Source organism: Pseudopodoces humilis, chromosome 2, assembly GCF_049639895.1.
Source record: "Pseudopodoces humilis isolate 2021_Gansu_Grassland_sample_001 chromosome 2, ASM4963989v1, whole genome shotgun sequence".
NCBI lineage: Eukaryota > Metazoa > Chordata > Aves > Passeriformes > Paridae > Pseudopodoces > Pseudopodoces humilis.
The window spans coordinates 92,440,929-92,454,219 of record NC_142201.1 but is presented as its reverse complement, the minus strand read 5'-3'; the positions used below and the strand labels follow the sequence as shown (position 1 = coordinate 92,454,219).

At 37.3% G+C, this 13,291-nt stretch overlaps 1 protein-coding gene across 1 annotated transcript in view; it reads right to left on the bottom strand.

The window, feature by feature from the left end:
- ZBTB20 (zinc finger and BTB domain containing 20) overlaps nucleotides 1–11,252 on the bottom strand; it is a 460,332-nt gene extending 449,080 nt beyond the window's left edge. Inside the window, exon 1 of the mRNA XM_088051419.1 lies at nucleotides 11,197–11,252. The gene's annotated coding sequence lies outside the window, so the exon portion shown is untranslated. The remainder of the gene's footprint in view (nucleotides 1–11,196) is intronic.
- Nucleotides 11,253–13,291: the final 2,039 nt, after the last annotated feature.

The window sequence follows — 13,291 nt, the reverse complement described above, 5'->3', positions numbered from 1 at the left end:
CTTGATTGCTTCCACTCAGTCCCCTTAACCACATACACGGGTCTCTGAGGCTCCCCTGGTGCCATCACACCATCTTGTTGCCAGCCCAACAGGATTGGTGATTCACATGTCTCTACTGGTGTCCTGCAGTGTCCCTGCAACTTTGTGCAAATGTAATGAGAGAGATGCCAATTAAAAAAGCTCAAGAGTCCTGCAGTGTGGCAGGCTGATTCAAATTAGATACCTGTATGAAGTGATTAAAAATAGGTTTTTTTAAACCTGAAGATAACAGGAGGACAGTATGTTTGATTTACATCAGCAGGGGCCAACAAAAAGCATAGAAAGACCTCACAAAGCTCTTTATTCCTGCAGATTTACTGGTGATGATGCTGAGGACAGGAAAGGGGCAATACATTGCACTTCTGGTGCCTTTCAATATGCAGAGAATCTCAATTGTTCTCCCATCTCAGCAGTCACTACTTACTGCCAGACCTCCAGATAAGTAATACTTTCCTTTAATAGAGCAACTTTGGTCCATCATACCATATTTCAGGTGCACGTAATCATAAGCAAATCAAATCTCACTACCTCCTTTGGCAACAAAACTACTGTCATTCTCATTTTACAGATAGAGAAAAAAAAAATAAAAGGAAAAAGTTAATCACCCTGTTGGAGAACAGAAAGTGAGACTGGGATGTTAGCTTTTCCTGATCAGAAGTTCAGGCTATGTTGACTCTATGGATGAGTCTCTCAGACACCCCAGCTGATTGGCACAACTGGGATGCACTTACTGAACCAGAACTGGCTTTTCTACTGTTTTCTCTCTTTTTGTTGTTTTTTTTTTTTTTTTTTTTTAATCTCAGAATGTCTTGAATAATAAACCAGATGAAAAGCTGACATGTCTCCAACAGTTTAAACAGGTTTGTGTAAATCTGTGTGCAAGTAGTGTGTACCAAGTACCCACTTTCCTTTGTGATGACACTACGTGTACTTCAGTGGAGGAACACTTTGCACAATGACTGTTTCCCCGGTCCACCTTGCATTAAGGCTGCAAAATGGTGTTTCTGTGGCATAATCCTCAGTCCTCCCATGTCATCCAGTGTTGGCTAAACACTACTGCTGCATCAGTAAATTGTTAGAGAGAGATCTCACAACATAACAAATTTTGTCCCAGCAAGGCCAATCCCTTGCTTTTATACTCATCAACAGTGGTGTATATTAATCACCACCTACAGGGACTGAGACTTCTGATCAACTCCACAAGACAGTATCGTAACCAACATATGACTTTCTAATTCAAAAACCAAAACCATACAAAAATCCCTCAGACATACATGCACATGAACTTGGGATGTCCACGTGTTATTGTCTTTCTGTCCTGGATGTGTAGATTGTGTTGCAATTATTTAACCACTAACAAGGTGCAGTTAGGTGTAGCCTTGGCTGTACATATATGCTCATGCTCTCCACTTACAGGGGTGCTGGGATATTACCTTTATTTGCCTGGGCAGGCCATTAGTGACCAATTTAGCTGTTGAGCTAAGGTGCTAGGCCCTCATGCAAGCTGTGGAGTTAGAATGAAGTCAGATCTTGTTACAAAGCCCACTGCATTGTATGGTGCACCCTCTATTATATAACTATACAGTTCCCAAAGGTAACCTCTGATTCCATCATAGAGAGATGTTGCAATTCAGCCAACACCTAAGGACTAGAAATTTGATGAATTACTTATGAAAATCCACACTGAATCCATCCCAAACTGAATAACAAATAGTAAAAAGTAGGTTTATCACACGAAAGGAGCTTTGGTAACAAACAAATCAGGAGGCACATTCATCACTCTCTTCTACCAGATAACCAGGATGACTATCAAATATTTCTATTTTTGCCACATAAAGTTAAGGAGCATGCAGACTATTGATTGTTGTCATAATGATTTCAGACATGAAGCATAGTGAAAATTTTGTAGCTCAAAGTGGCCACCATTTCTACTTTTACCTTGTTTAAATAGTAGAATATAGTGGGAAAACAGCCAACAAAGCAACACAAACTTCTGCGACTCTAGTGATTGCCGTAACAGTTGAGATGCACTAAGTTTATCATGAATGAAGATCTGATCTAGCTGGGGGAAAAATGTGAGACACATCACTAGCAATATTTTGGAATCTTTTATTTTACCCTCTGGGTGCAACTGAATATTTTCATAAGCCTATCAGCATGAATCCATTCTACCTGGAAAATATTTATGTCAGCATTTTCAAAGATGCTACTCATTCAAGAGGTAATTATCTCCTGGTTTAGAATATCACATCTGAGAATACTGCCCCCCAAATGAATAGCCATTTCTGGAAAAATAAAAACAAAAATGCAATTTAAGTGTATCAGATGTATAATGATGGAAATTTTTACTCTTTTATTGACTATACATGAAGTGGACAAAACCTCCTCTACAAAAAAAAGGCAAACAGTGTTGAAACTTCAGACATCCAAAATCTCTTCACTAGGCTCTAAAAGTTATGCAGTTATCTTAAAAAGCCAGAGGATTTTTTTAAAATCTCTATTATCGTAAGAAATATTTTAAAATCTTTTTAACGCAGTTTTTAAAACTAGAAATTTCTTTATGTATTTTCTTAAAGCTAAGGATATATGACCAAAAAAAAGTCATAGTATGTACAATAATGCTGTACTATTTGAAAGAAGCAACACTATGTGCCATTATTCATCTAATACTTCACCATGACATCCCTTCAGTGGATGTAGGATTTTCCTCAAACTCAGTCCTTGTGAGAAAGTTCCTCTATGAGATTTTTCTTCATGTATTCTAGGCAAGGGTAAACTAATCCATTTACCAGGCAAACTGAATTTTTAAGTTACTGAAAAAGCTGGACTTTTGCTAAAACCTCTTAGGCTTGTTTCTCACTTAGAAGCATTTCAGCCCAAAATCTCAGCATACCTGTTTTCAGCTGGCCCAAATTCCCACACAGTCCCTGTGCTTAGTGTTTCTGGATATGTGCCCCTAAAATCCCACTGCCAGTTAACAGAAAACATAAAGCCCAGGGACTTGGGGACATTTAGGCCAAGTGGCTCTGACCTGTGACTATAAAAAAGTGCCTGATTCTCTTTAAGGGCTAACTAAATATTGTGAGACCATTCAGTAAAGCAATGGAAATGAGTAAAACATCAAGCAAAGATTTATCTTTGATAGCCTCAGAAGCCCACTCCAACAACAAGCTTAACTGCTGAGCCTTGTATCAAACACACAGGAAACACTAGTAAGGATGTAACCTTTTTACTAACAGCAGTGCCACCAACATTAGGTATAAAAGTTTCATGTTCACAAACCTTGATTATGTGTAGACCACCTCAGGATTATTTTTGTGTGTATGTGGGCAGGATTCATCACCTTTGAAACATTTAATCAAAGATGTTTCTGAAGAATAAAGAACCAAGATGTACTAGATGTAATAAAGAAAAGAAATGCTCTGGTCTCTTTTTTTTTTTAACTTTATATAAGCTAAGTTCTATTAGAAAAACTAGACTGGGTCCAATTAGTCCTTTAGTTTTAGCCTAAAGGAGAATATTTTTTGATAAAGTGAACACAGTTTGCTCAGCTATTTTAAAGGACACTTTTAGAGGTGCATTTCTTTTCCTGAGGTATTAATTGAAGTTCATTTTGAAAGGAATAGATGAGAGAGTTTATTATTTAAAGCCAAAGAAATTAAAAGCAAAAAGTTGTAATGACTGAAAATTAAGCCTCAGGTCTTATTTTACACAAGAACAGAGATAAGAACCTTTCTCTCTATCAAACCTGTCAAAAATTGGAAGATCTAGCAAGGTTAGTGGTGGTGTAAGTCGGACAGAAATGAGCTTTGGTATCCTATAGACAAACAACTCTTTTATTTTGCCTGTGTTTGAACAAAAGGGCCTTTCACTACAGAACTAGAACATACAGAACAAGGTGACATAATATTTTCAAAATGATATAATAGAAACAAAGTGTCCCAACTTCAATGCTACTGTTCAGTCAGGTTTTGTAATAAGCCCAAGTCAGATACTATTTTATGGTCAAAGGGCTCCTTTTCTATAACTTTCTTTGCAAATATTAGCTAGAACTGTAAGATTTTGTATTGCTACCAGGATTATCTATGATTATATAATGAGAGATCCCCTTTGTAATATCTGTGCAATTAGGCATAATTAAGTTTGTCAGAGGAACGTTAATTTCCTGATTTTTGAGTAAATAAAGAATCAATGTTAACATTGCACTAATCAGTACTAACTAACATTTAATTTGTTTTGTTTCAAAGTCAGAGGTCACATTGTGAAACCATTTGATAATATGCAACAAAAAAACTCAGCAAAATAAACAGAATTTGGAATAAAGATAACTTTATATTAACTGGTACTTTGCTGTCCTACTGTTCCATTTGTTGAGTTGTCCTGAAGCCAACAAAATATTGGTAAGAATCAGGATATAAATATGACTTTAAGTAGTCTCTGTTGCAGTCTCAGAATCCATCAACATTTTTTTTTTTTGCACACTGTGATAACATCACAGATGTTAGAACCATAAATGCCAGTATACCTTTACACTTTTTGTTTCAAAAACAATGGCACTACCACTACAGCTGAATGGAATAGCTTCAGGAGCTATTCTCACCAGCTTCAGGAAACCATTTGAGGGCCAGGCACCAAGCAAGGGAAGAAAATTATGTCTGATAGAAATCCGACATAAATATCGAGCTATACATCACACATCCATCCAACTGAGTAAGCAAATGGGTTTCAGCCTGAAATTCCTAGGGATTCCCAGAGTAAAGCTGCAATGTACCATAAAAATTCACTGAGGATTCTCAGATATGGGATTATGGGGGCAAACTGTGAGCAAGCTGTTAATGGTTACCTGATGCAGCACAGTTATTCTCAGTCACGAGAGCTGGGACTGCCTGTGTAGGTGCCATGTGCAGCTCATGTAAGCATCTTTAAAACAGGTATGAGAGAAGTAGCCACAGGGTTATAATGAAGATAATTTTTGGGGCATTACTCTCCCAAATTCCTGTTTCAATATAAACAGTACTCTGGTCTCCAAGTATCAAAATGTGACAGTGCTGAAGGTCTACATAACAGGATTATCTCTTCTTTTTCCTGCCTTATTTCTTGAGAAAAAAACAGTAAAGCAGTAAATAGTTTCTACATTTAAATGACTGACAATAGTCTTCAAAGTCAACACTGCTTGACACAGCCAAGAATTCTTGTATTAGGAGACTGACTGGAAACAAACAAGTGTCAGCTCACATCTAATGCAATCTTTAATTAGAACCTCACAGTCAAGCAGGCTACAAGCTTTTTACATCCTAAATTAAAGCTGTAATTTTGGAGCAGAAGAAGTCAACCACCAGGGAACAAAAGCACCAGCTCCCCATACTGCTACAAGTCAACTCAGTCTGACCCCTGTTTCAAAATATGAAGATAAGTGATAAATTACATCATTTTCTGGAGCAGACAAGATATAACAATTGCTATGAATTTTTAGTGTTAGGTACTTAATGATGCTGGAAGTTCTTTGGGATAACTACAGACTACTCTGAGAAAAGTTACGTGCAAGACAAACAGAGCCCAAAAATCTGACTTACAGGTTCTATCCACATTCATGTTACAACACCATCCACAGGTCTCAAAGCTTAAGATTAGCCATCCCTATCTACAACAAGACTTCACTTTCAGAGGAATGAGAATACTTACTTCACAATAGCTCAAAGGTGTTCAAATCCCTGCCAGACACTAACACTTCATTCCATTCATTTTAATGGAAAATAGATGTCCAAATTCCCAAAGACAGCCCTTTTACCACTGGGCCTAAAGAAAGAGATTACTTGAAAATATCTTTTTATCACAAGAGAAGACAGGAAAAAAATTCCAATTAAAATTGGTGGAATTGATCAAAGAATGAAAGCCATCAAGGAACAAAACAGGCAAAATGGGGAATAAAATAAGGGAAAAGTGCATAAAGTTATCTCAGTCTCCTCAAGGAGTAAAAAAAAAACCTTTCCTACTAGAGTAAAAGAAGATGTTTCCAGTTTGTTTTTGAACAGCTAAAAAGTAGTTAGGTTAAAGACTAGGAAGCAGATTGAAAACTGTGGCAGTTTGAAAAAAGGCAGACCATAAAGCTGGAGGTAAAACATTGTACCATGAATTACTCAATTGTCACAATTAAAAGGCCAGAAATTACTTAAGTGTTTTAAGAATAGCCATAACCACCCCTAACATCACAGGTTTTACTTTGAACTGAAATCCTTCTGCTCAAAAAAAAATTCCTAGGCAATACTACTTGGGCTAAAAAAGTATTTCCTAGAGCAGTCTTTAGGCTTATCATGGAAATCTGCACACGTGTGGGAAGGGTAGTGGATTGTGGCATGTAATTAAAAAAGTACATGCAAAAAAACATAAAACCCCCATATTTTTTACATAAAAAAGTAAAATACCTTGGCTAGGTTGCAGCCTTTTCCCTGTTCCTCTTAGCACCTTCATTTTCCAACTCCTCCCTGCCAACTCAGCCTTTCAGTCCTCGCTTGTCTCACATGCACTCAAGATTAGATCAAGTCCTGGGAATTTCTAAGCACAGCTCTGGGCCTAAGACAATCCCTGTGGGGACAAGGAAGGACTTGGTGGATAAAGAGCCAACCATCCCACACAGTTACCACTCCACACATTTCTCCCACTGTGGCCACACTTTAAACCCACAGGAAGCTTCTTGGAATTTCCTGCAGTACCCGATATGTCCTTCTCACTCTTAAAGCAGTATATGCACTTCCATCTTTGAGAAAACATCAATAAACAGTTCAAATAGTTACTTGTCAGCCATATTTTCGTTTAAACTACACCTAAGATTGCATAGAGAGGGTAATCATAGCATCATGGAATGGTTTGGGTTGGAAGGGGCCTCAAAGATCATCCAGTTCCACCCCCCTGCCTTGGGCAGGGACATCTGTCACTAGACCAGGTTGTTCAAAACCTCACCCAACCAGGCCTTGCACACTACTGACACATGGATGCACACTACTTTGCAGCTCTGAGAGAGACTGAAAAAACAAACAAAAAAATCCCCAGAGGCAAAAAAAAAGGCAATGAACCTTTGAGAACCACTAAATATGATAAATATGAACAAAAGCAGCACAAATTGTATGGTACTGATAAATTGGCATATTTTTCTTTTCTCTGCAACTGAAAGTGTCTGAGTTGCACTGGCTTTTAGAGTGGTGCTCCCCATGCTGGCCCATGTAAACACCAAACCAAAACTCACACAGATGTGATTGGTGAGACAGAGTCCTGACAGACAAAACTAGAGGTGTTTCAAAAGCAGAAATACATTTGACCAAAGATGGCCTGCTCAGCCCCTCACAATAGACCTAGGGAAGATGTTATTACATTTTGCTGTAGGGGTTACTTATACATAGTTTGACGAAGAGTCCGTGAGTCATGTTACCTATATTTACAATGTCAGATACAGAAACAATCCAGTGCTGACTATTCAGGATCTGACACTTAGAAATGTTTACATGAAAATAACAAAGAATAGGAAGAAGAGATCCTTGAAAAAAATCAGGTTCTATTTTCTATCTGCAAATGAGAAACTTAAACATTTTAAGACTCAACAGGGAAGTGGCACGAGTAAAGGAGTTCTGTCCCTCTTAAAAGACAGCAAAAAACAAACTCTTTCAAGTCAAGCACTTTCAGGGCTTGGTGAGAGAGATGCTGATAGTCAATGGAATAATTTTCCAAATGATGCTAAAAAGAAAGTAATAAACTAATCAAGTTTTGAACATGAACATACAATACTTGTATTAAGTAACTTCCATTAAGTAATCAGAGTAGTCTATAACAAGTCTAACAAAAGCCAAGGCTCTCACACAGGTTTTCCATCTTAACTGTTAAATTCAGACTGCAGGCTTTTTGCTCTACTGTTAATATTAAAGATACCAATATTACAAACTGGAGCTTAATGGTTAAGACACATAAAAATATTCATTTATCTGACTTCAAGAGAAGTACAAGAAAGCAACAGGTTTATGCATGTACCAAAGTAACAGATCCTAACATAATTCCTTAACAGTATAGTGTAGGCATTGTCAAAATTGTTCAAAAAGTTAGGATGACTTCGTGTCCAACTCAAAAAATGCACATAATTCATTTTTGTGGACTCTTCAAGATGAATTGTTCTTTTAAGTGAAACTACTGAAGCAGGACTCTGATGAGTTTGATGATTCTGAAAGTGAGATGTTTTAATGCTGTCATTATTGTTATTAAATGTAGCTGTAATGATGATTTAAATCTGTGTTCCAAGCCTCCTAGATGCTCTTAAACATTAGACACCTTTGTGTCTTGAAGACCCAGAAACAAGCTTACCAGTTGATTATGCTGTAAAGAAAAGCTCTGCTTAACAAGACAGATGCAACCTTATTTCATCTTAATGATATTGCCTTCAGTGGAATACAAAAGGAGCACTTGATAGCAATGATTGAAACATTTATTTTAGAGACTTTTAAATTCAGCTGTCCACTACAAGAATCTCCAACAGAAAAAACAGGAGGATAATAAAAGAAAAAGTAACAGCATTAGTGCAGGTTGGCTATCTGACCATGACAAACGAACTCCTAATGACCACAAGTTTACAATGAAATGTATGTCTTTGTATGCTGCTATTAAAAAATGGAAACCACAGGTATTGGTGCAGTTACCAAAGATACCATCCAGCAATGAGAAGTGCATGCGAAAGCTGTCTTTACTATTTGGTTAGACAGAAAAAAAAAAATTGAAACAAGAATGTTTAAAACTCTTTCTTCTGCTTCTGATATATGGCTGCTCAGTGCTGTATTTCAGCCACACTAAGTGAAAAAGGAACAGCCAAACTTTTCCAAACCTGTACCTATAGAGCCCAAAGACAAATCTGCTATCACCAGCAGGCTGGATAACTTGAGTGAAAAAGGGTAACCTGGGAGACAAAGTGCCCCCGGTTCCCAAAGACACTCAGTGTTCCTCTCAGGAGCACGTGATTCTGTTTGCATCAACAAGTGTCTTGAAATTTGCACTGAGAAGAAGAAGGACTTTGATCAAAAAATAGCACACATTTTTCTCTGCAAGGAACTTTACAGAGAGGTACTAAATTTACAAAAGCAGTTGAAGGAGGTTTCAGAGGGACTTGACAGATTACAGGCTGATGACACTACCATTACAGCCTCAGTGGAAATGTGGTTTGATCTAATTAACAACAAAGAACTAGAACCACTGAAGAACAAAATTAAAAAATTATTCAAAGACTCTTGGAAGCTTTCCATTTCATAGCCACCAGGATGGATTCGAAACACAGACGGAAAGGATTAAACCCAGGATAAGATGTCAACATTGGGACAGGCATTGAACATATTCCAGGTATCTCGAAAATTCTAAGATTAAAAACTGAAGATACATATTTTGCTTTCAATATGTGATTAAAAAATGGATTTGATTGAATGCAGTTAATTTAATCATGCAGGTGGAAAATACAGATGTTAAATTAGGGCAGACAAGATGGCTGAACTTAGAAATGCTGGATTTTAGAGCAGATGCATTGCTGTCCAGCCAACTCAGCATCACATTTTTAGTTTATTCATATTGCTTTCATTGAAACTGTGTAACAGCATAGGTGTTAAAATCAAAGAATCCAATGAAGTGCACCAATATGCAGAGTTAGATATAAAGCCTCATAGAGCTAATTTTTTTCACAAACTACAGAGACTGTGAAGATGTTCTTGATTTTAAGTGCAGAATCACACACTTTGCATTTTAGGTAATGTGTCTTTTTGTGTTCAAGGGATAAATGCACCCATAAAATACATCACATCATTTGTGTGCACTGTTTCAGTGGATACTATACTGCATTTGAGTGTTTCCTCCAATAGGCTTTTGCAGAAAAAAACCCAAAAAAAGTCATGCTGGAGAGAAAAATTCAACTTTGATATATTGGCTGCTGTTTCCACATACAAGTTTTCTCTCCACACCCAATAGAGAACACATACCTCAGCTGAACAATTGTGAGCATATGTTAGCTATGCCAATATCCTGTGGAAAGCAACAAAAGGCTTTAACTTATTTTTAACCAAGAGAATCACATAACTACGAAAGCTTTTCCTTGAGAATTTCAAGTCAAGTTGGGATTACTGTACTTCCCTCTTTGGGAAGTTCTATGATTATTAATCTTATAATTAAAAAAGTAGAAGTTAATGAGGAAACATGTTAACATCAGATGATTTACAGGCCTATTAATACTAAAAGTGTATTGGGAAAAAAAAGGGGGAAAAGGAAAAACCCATTGTGTAATCCAGTTCTGATGAAATGCTGGACAATTTTGAGACTGATAAAGTGAGTCACTGCCAACTGACTCAGCATGACAACGGGAGTTCATTGTTGCCTTTGGACTGAAGGAAGCAAGCACGCAGTTAGTTCAAACCGGATTTGTTCTTTCACTAAAATGTGCTATTTCCGCCACCATCTTCTCCTCCTCTCACGTCTTCCATCAGACCCTCTGGTGTCTCCAGTACACACTGCATTTATTAAGCCCTGCAGTATTCAGCTAGCATTGGATACAACACACATTAAGCCCTCAGATGCAGCATGTTACAAAATTAACTTAAAAGGCTGGAATGCAGCTCCATTTTTAAGTCCCAGTATATTTATATTTCACATATGGTTTTCGCTAGGCTATTCACAGGGGGGACTATAAAGCATCTCAACATGTGAGGTACTCTTGTAAACCTCACTATGTCCTCAGTTGCACTTACTGTCCTCAGGCATGGGGGATGTTGTACTGGAAGCATTAATATGTATATACGTGCTGCTTTTTACATCCACATTTCCTTCTGCTTGTAGGTTTGGCAACAGCAGGATGGCTGACTTAAACTCAAAAAATGGAATTCCTGTTTGTTTCCAAGGCTTTACAAGGACTAACTTCTGCCAGTCACTGCAACTTCCCCCCCAGCACCCTCTGAAGTTAACAAAACAAAGAGAGCTCAGAAGCTCCCATGGGGCTCGGGACCCTCCAGAGTCTGGACAACAGAACTGAACAAAATGTACTGGTCCCATCCTTCAGACCTCTCAATTATAAGAGAAGGGTTTCCTTTAATATTGCAATAAAGTGGATTTACATTGTTAACATACACAAGACTGACCAAGAGAAAGGCTCACCTGTTGCACAACATTGCATGGAGTGCAAAGGGTAATATTCCAAAATCTGGTTTGTGGCTCTTTACCTTTTCCATAACATCGTTGACTATCTTCTGCTTTTCCAACTAAAGCTGCTTTTCCTGAAGTCTGTCTGAAATGTGAAAGTCATGTTTTGAGGGGTTTTTTTTACAAGGGATTATTAGAGTCTCTAGAAGTCTACTGATTTTACTGTAGTCTATGAAAGGCTCTAAGAAATAAAATTAAATTATTTTTGAAAAGAAACAAGCAACAAGAAAGGTCTACACTTGTACAAGTAGCTAAAGCATACCCAGCTATTATAATTTTTCAAAATGTGTGTTTTGCCAAAAGGAACTATGCCACATCAAAAATTGTCATGCCAGGTGAGAAAAACTCAGAACTGGAGGATAAGATAGGTAATCAGCAAATAGGGGTTATATCCAACTTGAATAGACTTGAGTAGACAACTTGACAGGTGTCTTGAACTAAGTCAGTCAACATCTCTAAATATGATTTTATCCAGTGCAGGAGGCTATTAATGCTTTCCTATTTCAGAAGGGTGTCTTAAAGCTTAATTAATTGTTCATAAAGAACTCAGATTCTCAGATGAGAAGCATCAGAAAACACCAAAGTGTTACTAATCTCAGGTGCCAAAAAAATTATCCCTGCTCTTGCATGGATAGGTCTGAAATATTTGTAATTTCTATGATAGCAATATCCCCAGTCCAGTTTGAAAATGATGAGAGTTATCCAAGTAAAATAAATGTCTGGCCATCAGAGTAAACAAAGACATCATTTTACGAGTCCAATCTAAATTGTAGAGATAATCAATATGAGAATAGCAGTGCCCACAATGAAACCTGTATTAATTATGAAGAGAGTTTATGAAAGAAATTAATCATTATTATGGAGTTCGCTGTAGGAATTTAATAGCATGAGCCAATTCTACATGACTCTTATGATGCTTGAGGTCAAATATGCTGAGTTTGAAATAAACTTTAATCTACTCTGAACTAACTTTGTATAAAAAAAGAAAGCTTCTCATAAGTTCCACTGTACTGCCCAAAATAATAAATCTATTCTACCCTGTAAGTGCGTGTGGTCTGATATGCCATCCTGAAAATAGAATGTAATGTCTCTCTTCCCTCTCTTTTCTTTTGTTTGCCTTTTTTTTTTTAGATTGGTGCTATAGGAAAATTATATACACTGATTACAAGAGAAAATTTGATATGGGAGACAAGCAGTATATTTTTAAGCTTACTTTGTTGGTTTTGTTTTTTTTTTTCCTTAAGTAACCACTCTTCCAAAACAAACAGACAAATGTTTATGGAAATAAAGAAACAAATTATAACAATTTTAGGTAGCATACCACAGTCAAATAAATACCATTTTCTAATAAAACAAACTGGGAGAAAGCCTATTTGAACTTAACCCATAGTAACCAAGAAAGCAGCTCAAGGGACTTTCTGTTCCAGAATCAGAACCATTCTTGAGAGCTTGAGATTGATATCCTTTGAAGAACTTCAGAATCCCTTTCATAGGGATTATAAATTCTTCTGTGACTGCAAGTGTTGAAAATATTCAATGTGGGCTTAATTTCACTTCCAGTCAAGTCCCGGTTGTGTTCAAAGGGAGAAGAGTGAAACTGATGCGGAGAGCTTTTGAAAGGCCTATACTTTGTATTTATTTGTTTTTGTAAAGTTCATCTTACACAAAGTTAAGGAAGGAAGACATAAGTAATAGCCCATCTCACTGATGTGAAGTCCACAAATGGCAAGAAGTCCATGGATCAGAATTAGACAGGGAATTCTCGGGGGGGGTCTCTTCTTTGGGGTACTTCTGAGCTTCTGTATATGTGTGTCTTTGTGAGGGGAAGGAAACCAAACCGCTGGGATGCAGCCAAGCTGTAGGGGTTGACTACTGCTCCATGTGCAGAGAGATGCAGCAGTAGTTTCTTCTTGCTTCTCCAAAATATGGGATTAGCCTTTTGGAGACTCCTAATAACGTATGCAAAGCTCACAGTATGGTCAATAACAATTAGGTGTACAACAGGAAGAACCAATCCTTAAAATTTAACAAGAACAGTCTCCAATTTAAA